An 11628-nucleotide genomic window follows, 5' to 3' on the forward strand; every position below is an offset into this window, starting at 1 on the left:
CAACCTCTTGCCACCCATGCTGCAAGCTCAACTGAGTTGTTGCAATGGGTGACGACGGTGGTTCAAAGGATCGCCATGGTGTTGCAAGGGGACGACAATGATGCTACAAGGCCAACGAGCGCTATAAGTGCTGACCGAGATTGCCTAGATGATTTATGGTGCTGCTTGGATGATGGTCGGGTGCTGGTGTGGGGGACGTGTGTGCAGAGCTCCGGTAACACGTGTGGGTGCTAGTTGTTGCGATGACTGCCGAGTGCGAATCCAATCGTTCGTGTGAGCCAATCGAATGGAGCATCTCTCCCGGCGGATGTATACCATCCCCTCAATTGACCGATCACAAAAAACATCATGGATAACGGCAGTATACCACTTTGTGGCAACCAACGCGGCTGTGAGGACTAGGCGATTGGCTGTTAGACAAAGGAATGCGATGGGCCAAGATTCGAGCACCGCACACAACAGTTCGATTTCGTGCTAGTGTCGAGTTGCTGATGGAAATCAAGAGATAGCACAGCCTAAGTACAATCCCAATCTTTAAAATTGAAGGCATTTAAGATCATTTAGACTAAAAAGAGACAATAACAAATTATGAGTGCTTGATTGGGATTTACACGTGTGATTATCTAGATTGCTAGATTTGATGAGCTATTCTTTCTCAATCATACTTTTGACCATCAATGGTATTATTTTCACCATGCAATTTTTTTAATCTGTGCTCCATCACTAGATTACAACATTATTTTCATATTGTCATATGCAATGCACACAACCTACGTAGGAAGTAGGGACTGTGACAAATTTCGAATAGGTGACGGTAGATTCTCCGGGGATGAGGGTCTCCAAGTAGCATGGATGCATGTCCATGCTAACTTACAACGACGGGAAATGAGCATCAAGTAGTTGAGATTTTCTTGGCATTTTAGTCATAAATACACAACTTTAGCATATACTCCCTCTATTCTATAATATATTCTCTGCACGGCGCGCGCGGGCATACACATATAAAGAAAAATGGTGCTATACTCTTAGGAGTATGTACTCCATGCTCTTTATCTCCCGTTCCTCTAAATCAAGCACATGGTTCTCCAAACCAGTGTTACAAAAAAGGTTCGCGTCGGTTATATATATATAAAACAGTGACCATACAACTTAAGACATACAACCTGACCACACAACAGAAATACATGATACAACTGTGCCAAGAACAACCACACCACCCCAACCACTCCAAGCTAACAAAAAACATGCAATTAGAGTCCCGAGTTATCGGAGTACTCCACCGTGACGGAGACGCCACAAAGAGACAAAGCTGCGCCCGACGAGCTGTGGACTTCAAGACGACGCCTTCAGGAAGAAACCGACACTGGAGCACCACCACCACCGGATTCAAAAGGATCAAGGTTTTCATTCAGAGCAAACGGAAAAAGTAGAGAACCGTAATGAGCCTTCATGAAGGGGACGACGCCTGCAGCCGCTGCAGCCGCCGGCCTGGACTAAGCCAGGCAGGAATCACTCCTCGGCATGTTCTCCACTTTGGAAACTACCCTTGGCCTCCGAGCATTGACTACCACGTGGCCTGCATGGCCATGGCTGCTAGCCCAAACCAGAGCCATGAGCCTTGTCCAAGAGCATCGTGGCTCCCACCACCAGGACCGCCGCGCCGACATCGGAGACCAACCCACAAACACCACCACGGCAATAGATGAAGGGTAGAATGCCTCTCCTTCCTACATCAAAATGAGCCCATTGCCGGGCCCAGTCCTAGTTGGCCTGAACCGGGCAGGGGCAGGTCAGCAACCATTGGCCGCGTAACAGCCCTCCCACCGTCATCGGGCACCAGGGCCACCGACATGACCCATCTGGATCCTCCTGATCTCGGCGTTAACAATGCCAAGAGCCCCCTGCCTCCCTCCCCAGGTCACCCCTGCCACCATCAAAACACAATGGTGCCTCACGCGCTGAGCTCCAACACCAAGCCATAGGTCGTCACCGACCCCCGCCTCCAGCAGAACTAGTAGAGGACGGGGAGTTCGACCACCCTGTTGGGCTACATGGTGTGAAACTATTGCCAATTAAAATTTAATCCTACCACACATATCACCTAGGAGCATACTTAGGAGATAGATCACGAAATTACCATTAGACGCGCAGTCCCTTGCAGTGAAAGAAGAGTCGGAGCAGTGGGTCCTCGGAGTCATCTTCGGTCTCCCACGAACAGTTGATCACCACTTCCTTCGAATAGGCCCACCCATATTTCTTTTATTACCATTTTCCCTAATTTCCGTTCTAATGAATTCTAAATTCTTTTAATCTAAAAATAGATTTGAAATGGCATGTTTATGTGGCCCATGGCCTCAAGGGCACCAATAGCTAGGTTAAATAGGAGGGTCGACCCATAGTCGCCTTGTCTCACCCACCCGAGATGAAGTAAAGTAGGGGCCACAAACATTTGTAAAGGAATTATGGATGTGATGTGATATTTTTGGTGGGGTGACGAGGACAACCAAAAGAGGATGCATTGGATGGCTTGGTCAAAAATGTGTGTTCCAAAGAATCAAGGAGGGATGAGTTTTGGCGATATTCCCTATTTCAATTTAGTGATGTTGGCAAAGCAGGGCTGTTGCCTTCTTCAGAACCCTGAATCTCTTTGTGCCACTGTTTTGATACCGAAATATTTTCCTGATGGCGATTTACGGAACTCAAAGTAAGAAACAAGATCTTCTTTCACCTGGCAAAGTATTATGGTGGGTGTCAATTCTCTGAAGCATGGTTATATATGTTGAGTAGGGAATGTACATAATATTAATATTTGGAGTGATGCATGGATTCGTAGTTGTGCTGATATGAATGTTAAGCTCATTGTGCTGATATGAACGTTATTACCGTGAAAGGGGTTCAATTACTTTCTAAGGTGGCAGACTTTATTGATCCTGATTCTAATAGTTGAGATGAAGACTTGGTAAAACATTCTTTGTCGACAGTCGATGCAAAACGGGTCCTCGTATTCCTCCTCCTCAACATGATATGTCAGATTTTGTCATTTGAAGCTTCACTAAGAACGAGGTTTTTTCTGTTCAGTAAACTTACTTCGTGGAATGAAATCAGCAATATGGAAACAAACTACAACGCACCAATCATATGGGATGATCCACACTTAATATTATTTGGTGTAATATTTGAAGATAAAGGTTAATTTTTTTATTTGGCGTACGTTACATGGTACCCTCCCATGATGTGTTACGCTTGCTAATGTACATATGGAAGTGTCACCCCTTTGCCCCTCTTGCTCTGTCGATCTAGAAGATACAGAGAACTTGTTGTTCTTATGCAATACATCCAGGGATGCTTGGAGAAGGCTAGGGATGGAAGGAATTATTAGTAGAGCCTGTGAAGTTGACCGCGCTGGTGAGGCGGTGTTGGAATTCTTTCTTCAATTGCTAGATCGGGACCTATCCAATCTGGTTCTTCTGAATGCTCAGGAGATGATCACCCTTACTGCCTGGTATTTGTGGTGGGTAAGGCGTAGATTGGTTCATGAATGAGTAGTTCAAGATGCTTATCAGGTTACTATGGGGATTCATGCTATTACTGCAAACTGTTTTACATCTTCCTCTCAAAATGCTACCATGAGAAAAGAGGGGTGGATCCGCCCCCTGTGGAATTTGTCAAGCTTATCGCCCATGCTTGTTTTGATCAAGACTGGCTTAGGGGTACGACAGGGGCCGTTTTTAGGGATGATAAGGAAACTACATTGCTGGCGGCAATTGGAAAATTGACCGGAGTGCGGATGTTCTGATGGAGGTAGCTTTGGCACTCACATTCGGTCTTTCCCTTGCACAAATGTAGGATTCAACCGACTCGTTATTAATTCTGACAATCTCGAGGTCATTGACACTATGAAGACGAGTGGTCATTCATCGAGGGCGGCGGCGGCGGTTTTCGACGACTATTATCATTCTGTTGGTGATTTTACTTTTTGTAGCTTTGAACATTGTAATAGGGAAGCAAATAAAGTTGCTAGCTTGCTAGGCTGGCTAGATTTTCTTTGACGCATGATTGGCTTGAGGAGCGTCCAATTGAACTTATAGCCTTTCTCATAAACGATGTAACTGTTATTTCAAATGAATAAAGTTGTGTATATTTTTTAGAAAAAAGGTAAAGTAGGGACCATTATCCCTGTTCACGCTGATAGTTGTGTGACCAATTGTGAGCCACTACATGTCCCGTACGTTCCTCTGCTGAGTTTTCAAAGGACCAATTCAGGCAGTCATTGCATTTTCTTTTGGAAGTCTAGTTTATGAAATATCCACCCTTGGTGTCCGAGTTTAAGTTCGTTGATATAACCCCATAAAGTACAAGAGCCTCATAAAATAACGGAAATGTTAACGCCCACACGTGTGGGCGTTTGCATCTCGCCCACACGTGTGGGCGGATCCGCGTCCGTTCGTGAGCGTACGAATCTTGGCATGTTTCTAGTGCCACGTAGGACTGGCCTGGTGTGTGGGCGTTCAGCCGGTCGCCCACACGGCCGTTTCACCACACAGGAGGGGCTGGCGTGTGGGCATTCAGCAGTTCGCCCACACGCCACTTTGCACGCACACACAATGACTAGTGTGTGGGCATTTGCCATCTCGCCCGCATGCCCGTCTCCTCTCCCACACCCAAGCTGCTAGTTGCCATGTGTTTTGCAGTGCACATGGCAACTGCCCTTAGTGTGCTTTATACGCAGGTGGCAACTTTCTTTTTTTACCCGAGTTTGCCATGTGTTTTGCAGGGTACACGGCAACTGCCTAGTGTGCACGTAAGCAGATGGCAACTCTCTTTTACCGAGTTGCCATATGTTTCTGCATGGTACATGGCAACTGCCCTAACGTGCATGTACATGGCAACTGCCCTAACGTGCACGTAAGCATATGGCAACTCTTCCTTTTTACATGGCAACTGCCCTAGCATGCTTGTGAGCACATGGCAACTCTCTCAACTGCCTAGTGTTAGTATGTGGCAACTCCTAAAGTTATGAAATCATGACAACTACATTAGATCAGACCATACATGGCAACTGCAGTTGAGCAACCATGATAACTGCAGTTGTCCGACATGACAACTGTAGTTCAGCGACATGGCAACTGCAATTAAACGAACATGGACGAGGGTCTGGACCATGGCAACTGCGGGCGCGCGGTGACCGTCACGCGTGGCGTGCGGGACTAGGAGGTACGAGGCCTGACATACGGACGTGTGGGCGTTATCAACTTCGCCCACACACATGCGTGTGAGAGGGATCGGGAGGGAAAAAAAGAGGCGTGTGGGCGCTAGTTGTTTTGCCCACACGTAGGTGTATGGGCTGTTCCTCTTATACACCACACAAAATGTGTGGGCGGACTCCCTAACGCCCACACGTGTGGCACTTATCGGCGTCCTAAAATAATCCGCGTCTCGTGTCTAGGTATTGTCCCTACAAGAAGTCTTTGAACATGTAGAAGACTACTGATTTGGCTGAACCCAAAAGTGATTTGAGAATACCGATGGCAAACCAGATACAATTACAAGACATGTATGTGCAATTCATAATCTAAAAAATCTCAAGATAGATGGACATGAAAAAGAAAGACTAGATGTGTAGTTGTGTTCACTTATAAATCAGTTACCTAGATGAAAGGAAACAAATGATGGTCAATACACTACAAAAAAATACACTTCCGTGATGATACGTGTTTGTCACAGTAGGTCGCGTTTTTTGTCATGCATATACATCCATGACAAATTTATAACATAATCAAGATAGTCATACCTGTACTGTCGTAAAAGTGTTTCATGACATTACCAAAATTATCATCACGGAAGTGTGCACTTTCATGACGATAAATCGCGCGTCACAGAAGTGCTTTCGTCAAGGGTGACCGACACGTGACATCCACTGTAACAAAACGCCATTAAGCTATCGGGTCGGGTTTTGGATCCGATAACCCGTTAACAGCCCCGACCAATGGGGATTTTCCACGTGTAAAATCATCATTGGCTGGAGGAAACACGTGTCGGCTCATCGTTGGGACAGATGTCATCCACTCATTGAACAGAAGACGCCTATGATACGTCGACACGTGGCACGGCCCAACAGAGGCCCATTCATGTGAAAAGGCTGGCTCGTTTGACTTGGTCAAAAGGTGGCGTGCCGGCCCATGAAAAGCCTGTTAACGGCCTGTTCGCATATAGCCCATTTACAGCCCGCTAACCCAACGCCCGTTACGCCCTATCCGAATTAGGCCCAGTAGCGTCATCTGGGCCATCCAATATGATTCCAGCCCGTTTTCACTTCTGGCCCATGTATGGCCCATGATGTCTTTCGGCCCATATGTGGCCCTAACGGCCCGTGGTGAAACTGGCCCGTAATGAACAGTGTATCACTTTACACCCATTAACGACCCTTGGTGAAACTGGCCCGTAATGAACAGTGTATCACTTTATACCCATTAACGGCCCGTTATTCTGTTGGGCCGTTTCCAACCCATGTTATCTTTCGGCCTTCTCATAGCCCATTTATTCTTGGGCTCATTTCCATCATTCGTTTACTTACGACCCGTTACTGTCATTTTCTGCTTGTGGACCAAATTCAGCCCGTGGTTACAGTCGGCCCGTTTGTGATCCGTTAATATGTTGGGCCATTTTCATAGCGTCATCAAATACGACCTATTAACGATGGCCCGTTTACGCCCATAATGCGGCCTGTTATTGGCCCATGTTTGGCCAATCGATCATACGTCCCGTATAAGGCCCATTGATGATACGACCCGTAGAAGGCCCATTGTTTCTACGGCCCGTAGAAAGCCCATCGTTTCTATGGCCCGTAGAAGGCCTACTATTACTACGGCCCGTAGAAGGCCCACTGTTTCTACGGCCCGTAGGAGGCCCAGTGTCACTACAATAAATATTAGCCCATGGTTATTGTGGCCTAGTTTTAAAAAATAGGTTATTGCAGCCACTAGCAAACCGCGGAAAAAGAACAACACTGACTACAAACAAACAAATAAACAAGACAACAAGGAAATAAATAAGCAAGCAACTTATGCTAGGCTATCACGGCTATTACACATATTACATCCACTGGGCATCAAAGTTCGCCACCAGTGCAAATATAGGGAACAAAGCAGCATATAAACGCCGCGACAAAACAAGTACAGAACTGAAACCACTTCAGAAGAGTTCAAGAAACAATATCCTGAGTACCCATAATGCTGGCAAGATGCTTAGCAAGCTTATTAACTTTCTCTTGCTTGGCGCTTAAATCCTCCAGCGCTTGCTGTTGCACAAGAAAGGACTGGTGTTTATCAACCACAGTAATTTGCTGTTCGAGTTACTGGCCAGTACCGCTGGCACAAGCGCTTATAGCTGCCAGTACCGCTGTCCTGTTCAAGAACCCCCTCCAATTCAAATGGCTGATAAACAAGAAAAGAAATTGAACGTACAGACATTGTATGATAGACAGATGTGGTAATTCACATATATGTTGTGTAACCAAACAGAACAACATGACACAGTTTCACATATATGATGCCTAACTAAACATGATAGCATGACACAGTTTTAGATATATGATGGATAACTTAACAAGATATAATGGCATAATTCAACATATGATGAGTACCTAAAAGTTTTGACATGACACAACTATATGATGTCTTTCTAAAATAGGTTGGGATGAAATAATTCACATACATGTTGTCTAAGTATACAGGATGGCATGATATAATTGACATAATTGATTCATATACTAAGCAGCTGGCACTCGCATGTATGATCTCTAAACTAAGTAGATAGAATTCAATATTGTGCATATGATGTCTAAACTAAGCAATGCAAGACACCATATGCATCATATGAGAAATATAAACATTGCAACTTAGAGCATACACCTCAAGTGGGATATAGGACTAGTCATCTGTCTCTGAATCCTCCTCTGAGGAGCTCCCTGTAACCATCGAGATATATGCTTCAACAGGTACCATTGCCTGCTCTGAAGACCTTGTTTTCACTCCAGATTTTTCCATAACCGGCTCAAATGGCTGATACACATGAAGAGTAGTTCAATATACACAGATTGTCGACAAATGGAATACGTAATGAAAAAAAGATGGCATGAGATAATTCACATATATGATGCCTGGCTCCATGGCGGTGCATAATTCACATATATGATAACTGGCTGAAAAACATGGCATTGCATAATTCACATATCTGATATAAAAAGCAAACATGAGGCATCACACAAAGCATGTCTAATCTAAGCAGATGGCATGGCAATGCAAGACACCATATGCATGATATGAGCAATATAACCCAGCCAAGTTAGAGCATGCACCTCGGGGGGGGGGGGATACGATTAGTCATCTCTCTCTGAATCCTCCTCTGAGGAGCTATCTGTAACCAGCAAGAAATCTGCATCGACAGGTAGCACTGACTGCTCAGAAGACCTTGTTTTCACTCCAGATTTTCCCATGACCGACTCAAATGGCTGATGCATAGGAAAGTAGATGAATGTATAAACATTGTTGACAAATGGAATACATTATGGAAAAAATATGGCACGATACAATTCACATATACGATGACTAGCTAAACATGATGGCATTGCATGATTCACGTATATGATGCCTGGCTAAAGAAGATGGCATTGCATAATTCCCATATACTCCCTCCGTTCCTAAATATTTGTCTTTTTAGATATTTCAAATGGACTACCACATACAGATGTATATAGACACATTTTAGAGTGTAGATTCACTCATTTTGTTCCGTATGTAGTCACTTGTTGAAATCTCTAAAAAGACAAATATTTAGGAATGGTGGGAGTATGATATAGAAACCAAACATGTGGCATTCACACAAAGCAAATCTAAACTAAGCTGATGACATATAAGATGTATAATGTAAGCAATGCAAGACGCCATATGCATGATATGACCAACATCAGCATGCCAGGTTAGAGCAAACACCTCAGGTGGTAAACAGGCGTGGTCGGCTCCTTCTGAATCTCCATCTGAACAGTTATCTTCCTCTGGAATACAATCTGAAAATGCAGGAGGGGGGGCACTTCGCCCACCATGGAGCGGCGTCTGCATGACATTATATTCGCACGCAACAGTCTTCTCTTTTTCTCTACATGTTCAGTACGATTGTGTACAATATCTGACATGCATAATAAAAAAATAGTTAGATTTTGTAAGGCCTAAGGGTGCATGCAAAAATTAAGACTGAGGGTAGCAAACGAGTGGATGGATCCAAAACTAATGATAGCAGGTAGATTATAGCTTCAGTTTAAAAAGATAGACAATGGATCATCTATTGTTTGTTGCCCACCCAACATGAACCACATAGAAGACCCAGATGAACCAGATAGTAGACAGATACTATTCGTTGCTGGCTCGATATGAGACCCATGGGCAATTTAAAACTCAAGATTGAACGATAAAGTAGCAGGTAGTAATAACCGGTGTATAACGTAAGCAAACACGAAAGACTGCGACCTCTCTTCCAGAACTGTGTAGTCCTCAGGTTCATCTGCTCAAGTCGATGATGGTAATGCAGTAGGTAGTACTACTAGCTGCGTGTGCCTGATCAGCCGATGGTACTCATGTAAGAGACATTTTACAGTGCACAAGTGCAGTAGTGCGATTGCGCGCCGGAAGCTATCTCGTTTGATATTAGCTAGGCTGATTTGGTGCGGTTTCTCTCTATTGTAACACGAATGTGAGTGTTAGTTACACCCTTTGTAAAGAAATATAAAAGCGTATAGATCACTACTTTAATGACCTAAAAGCTTTTATATTTCTTTACGAGGAGTACAAATTATTACAGCAAAAACGTTCGCAAATGAATTAACTACCTGACGTTAAACAATGAAAGAAATTGCCTATGAATCAGTTGCATTCAGCATTGCACTGTTCTCCTTCTTCCTCCTCCCGCCCTCCAACCCAGGCATAACGGCTTGCCACCAGCACCCGCGGCCTTGCCTCGTTGCCACGCCCCTGCCCTAGCCGCCTCCTCCATCATGATGCCATCTCCCTAGCTATCGCTCAACCGGTCAACCCTTTTCCTCTCCTTCGCTGAGGACACCTCAGCCAGACACGGTGTCTCCATCTCATGCTTGGAGCTCGATTTCCAGTTGTCTACGTATGCACCTATGGTGGAATTGGCTATAAAATCTGAAAGGTTTCAGGCGTCTGAGCGTTAGAAAAATTAAACAATCACAGATAAATAAACAACATTTGTATTCGTGTCAAATCGATCTATCCGATCCAATCTCCTCTAGCATGAAGGAGATGTTGAGAACAAAATAACAAGGAAAAAATAAGGATTGCAATAGCCAGCCACCGTTCCATAACCAGGATGGCATTTGCGAATGGCATGGCTGGCAGTTTTAGTGTTTGGGGAATGGCATTTTTGGTGCATTTTTATTCGAAAATGGTTACTGTCAGATCTTTATCATGTGGCTATGAGGGGGTTCGCTGGGGTTTTCCTCCTGGGGAACGGTTGCCAGATAACATTAGGGAAAATTAAAAGGAAGAGTTGAACTCAAGATATCTTCTTTCCCAACTTAAGTCACAACGCATTATTACTATCTGTCCATTCGCAGAAACAACTAGTACTATATGGTGGCATCTATCTAATGTTTGATAGAATAATTATATTATAAAACACAACACAAATTATTCATGTGCAAAAATAAGTGGGCATTCAGCTGGAGTAGTGGTATTGGAGTCTCTCTTTATGATCTAGTCCTGACGGCCTCACGTCTATATAAGTTCACAGAAGCTCATCCTCAAGACCACATAGCATTCAACACATCCATCAACACCACATGGTAATATATGATTTTGGGAGATTTTATGGAGACCTACTTGCTCAATACTAGGAAAGAAACCAAGGGAGAATAAGTCATATGTAATGATAGTCTTCACTAATCTACAAGGAGATGAAGTTAATTTAGCAATGTCAATGAGGCCAATAAAGCACTGTCATGTGCAAGCAGCAAGGATAGGATGGGGAGGCATTGGGAAAAAAATGTGCACCAGAAAACAACACCCAAGAATGCGACTCCTGCATCGCCAGTGCATTATATGTGATGAGCTTTTCTAGGTTGTGCCAAGTTTCATGTGCTCTGGAGACGTGTGTGGCTCGGCTGCAAGGACAGTACACCGCATTGTGTTGCCCAGACCCGCGAAGCATCAAGCTAATAAGAAGATTTAAATAAAGAAACACATTGTGGATCAACCGGACCATGGGAAATGACTCCAATCTGTGGCGCGTCTTTGGCCACGTCAATTTCTTGGAACATGTTTTTGGACCCCACATAGTGTCTTCACCTCATTATTTGGACACATCTTACGTTGCTCTCCTTCTTCTTCGTCCACACAAATTAGAGCGCCTCACCTTACAGGATCATTTTTCTGTCTCGCCTTACTCCACCCTTGCCTCCCGACCGAGACAAACACCAAAAGTCGGTGGGTGTCGCTGCACGTGCAAGGTTTTGCTACCATTCCCCGTAACCCCGGGAATCACCTATTATTGCAGCCAATGCCCACCACTACACAGGTTGCCGCTCACTGCAGCAAGACCGACAACCTCTTGCCA

The 11628-nt window shown here is 44.5% G+C and overlaps 1 protein-coding gene across 1 annotated transcript in view; it reads left to right on the forward strand.

The window, feature by feature from the left end:
- The window catches only part of LOC119332346 (protein TAPETUM DETERMINANT 1-like), a 12783-nt gene extending 3106 nt beyond the window's left edge, over positions 1 to 9677 (forward strand). The window contains exon 3 of the mRNA XM_037605531.1: positions 9586 to 9677. The gene's annotated coding sequence lies outside the window, so the exon portion shown is untranslated. The remainder of the gene's footprint in view (positions 1 to 9585) is intronic.
- Positions 9678 to 11628: the final 1951 nt, after the last annotated feature.

The sequence above is a fragment of the Triticum dicoccoides genome, chromosome 7A, assembly GCF_002162155.2.
Source record: "Triticum dicoccoides isolate Atlit2015 ecotype Zavitan chromosome 7A, WEW_v2.0, whole genome shotgun sequence".
Taxonomy (NCBI): domain Eukaryota; kingdom Viridiplantae; phylum Streptophyta; class Magnoliopsida; order Poales; family Poaceae; genus Triticum; species Triticum dicoccoides.